Here is a 2,915-nt window from a genome sequence, read left to right as displayed (position 1 = left end):
AATGAAAAGGTAGGTATGAGCTAAAGATATAATTAAAATGTAGAAGAAAACAATATACAGGTAGAGGATTAAAAGACACAAAATATTAGGTAGAAAATACGCTGCTGCTGCTGCTGCTGGGTCGCTTCAGTCGTGTCCGACTCTGTGCGACCCCATAGACAGCAGCCCACCAGGCTCCCCCGTCCCTGGGATTCTGCAGGCAAGAACACTGGAGTGGGTTGCCATTTCCTTCTCCAATGCATGAAAGTGAAAAGTGAAAGTGAAGTCGCTCAGTCGTGTCCGACTCCTAGCGACCCCATGGACTGCAGCCTACCAGGCCCTTCCGTTAATGAGGTTTTCCAGGCAAGAGTACTGGAGTGGGGTGCCATTGCCTTCTCTGAGAAAATACTGCAAGGGAATACAGCTAATATTTAATATAAATATAAATGACATGAGAATGTGAAAAATTGTGAATCACTATATTGTACACATAACTTTCATGATTTTTACATTAACTCTTCTTCAAAAAATAAAAATAAATAAAATGTAGAAGAAGCAAACTGACTTATTAAAGAAGAGCTTTGAGAGGAGCTCTAAACAGATCTCTGAAGTCAGACACCCAAGGTTCAAATCTCAGCTTTACCATTTATGAAATCTGTATTTTTAGGTAAATTTCTTAACCTCTCTGAGCCTTAATTTTTTCATCTGTAAAAGGAAAACAATAATGTTATTTGTCTCATATGTTTGTTGTGTGAATTAAAGTGATACACATAAAAAAGAATGTGCGTGTATTGTGCTATCATCTGTGTAAAAAGAATAAAAGAAATATGTACTTTATTCTTTCTTGTCTATGCATATACTATTTTTGGAAGAATAAATAATTTTGTTAAAATGTATTGTTCTAGAAATGGAAACTCACAGGGATCTAGAGGGGAAATATTTCATTATACATTGTTTTTTACCTTTTGACTTTTGAACCATAAAAATGCATTATTTACTCAAAAACAGACAATATTAAAACTTTTAAAAACGCTATCCCCTTCCTCCACTGCCCCCTACTCACACAGCAAGATTAATCCTCTGGAGACATGGCTCTGGTCATGCTACACCCGTCCAGTCAGAATCCTTGGTAGGGCACAAACTCTTTCCAGTGTGACTGCTAAGGCTTTGTATGATCCAGGCTCAACCCACCCACCTTATTATTCTTCCAACATCCCCCTTCACACCATCTATCTCCAGTCAAGATTTACTACTCACTACATTCCCAGCAGTCACCCCACTTGGGATGAAGTACCCATAACCAATCCTCATTTGGAAAGCCCAGAGTTAATCACTCATTTGTGGCTCCTCCTCTGTTACCACCCAGGGTAACAGACCCTTGGACGCTTTAACAGATAGAAGTTGATAAGAAGCCAGATGAGACATTCAGGCAAGGCTTTATTGGGACTCCTGCTGTAGTACAAGGTAATAGGGGCCCTTGCTCACTCCCTAAGGGGAATGAGTTGATCCCTTAAATGGGATGAGGGTAGGGGCAGATCAGTGGGTTGGGCTTGAGGGGTGGCTTTAACCTGCCCACTCCCAGTTCACAGTACAGCATTCAAGAAAGGCCTTCGGGTGAACTCACAGGTGCTCAAAACCCCTCCTCTGCAATGTTCAGTGAAGAGTTTACCATGTACAAACTGAAATGAATCCCACTGATTATACAAAAAAATGCAAGCTTCATAATACAGGCTTTCTTCCTTAAAAAAAAAAGTTATGTATTTGGCTATGCTGGCTTTTAGTTGCAGCACGCAGGATCTTCAATTTTCACTGTGCCCTATAGGGTCTTTAGTTGTGGTCTGTGAACTCTCCGTTGCTGCATGTGGGATCTAGTTCCCTGGACCAGGGATCGAACCTGGACCTCCTGTGTTGGGAGCTCAGAGTCTTAGGCCCTGGACCACCAGGGAAGTCCCAATACAGGCTTTCTTAACACAAGAAAATGCAAACACTGCTGGGTATAGAGTGACAGACTCACAACATCTCAGGCAGTCAGGTCCCTCTGTACACTGATCCATGCCCTGCTGTCCCACCAGCCCCCAGTACTTCATTCATGACCAGCATCAGGCTCCTCATGTCACTTGTTGACGCAAGAGCTCTAAATTGGTTGAAAACCAGATATCACATTTAGCCACTATAACTCACAGCAACCAAGAAGCCCCAAAGAAGAGTCAGCAGCAAGCAGCATCTCCTGCCCCATGGCCTGAGGCGGTATAAAGTTGAGCAACAGGAAGAGCAAATTGCCGATAATGTTCACAATGGTGCAACATTCCCAGAAGTTGTGCATGATCGTGTGCATGTGTTTATCTATGTATGTGTCTGTTTACTTATATGTGAGTGAACATTTGTATACAGAGTTGATCATGTATATATAGGCACTTAAATATTTTAGATGTATCTTCATATTTGCATGCATCAATAATTGTGTGTGTAGTGTGTGAGTATGTGCGTGTGTGTGTGTTGTGTATATCTGAGAAGGCTGAACGAGTTGCTAGACCAGATAAGCAGAGGCTCTTGACAAACCTAGGAGTGATTCACTGGTGGTCCCTTCTGTCCCCTTGTCCCTTCTATCCTCCTGGGTTGAGAATCTTTTGAGAGCCTGGGTAAAAGTCTAAGTGTTAATCATTCAGTCGTGTCCAGCTGCAATCCCATAGACTTTAGCCCATGTGTCTCCTCAGCCCATGGAATTCCCCAGGCAAGAATACTGGAGTGGGTAGCCATTCCTTACTCCAGGGGATCTTCCTGACCCAGGGGTCAAACCCGGGTCTCCTGCACTGCGGGCAGATTCTTTACCATCTGAGCCGCCAGGAAAGCCTGAGAGTCTGGGTAGATGACCTTATATGTGCTGCATCCCCTGGCTGTGAACACAGCCCCTTACTATTCCCATCAACTCGAGAGCC

The sequence above is a fragment of the Bos javanicus genome, chromosome 15, assembly GCF_032452875.1.
Source record: "Bos javanicus breed banteng chromosome 15, ARS-OSU_banteng_1.0, whole genome shotgun sequence".
Taxonomy (NCBI): domain Eukaryota; kingdom Metazoa; phylum Chordata; class Mammalia; order Artiodactyla; family Bovidae; genus Bos; species Bos javanicus.
Note: the sequence above shows the minus strand (reverse complement) of the source record.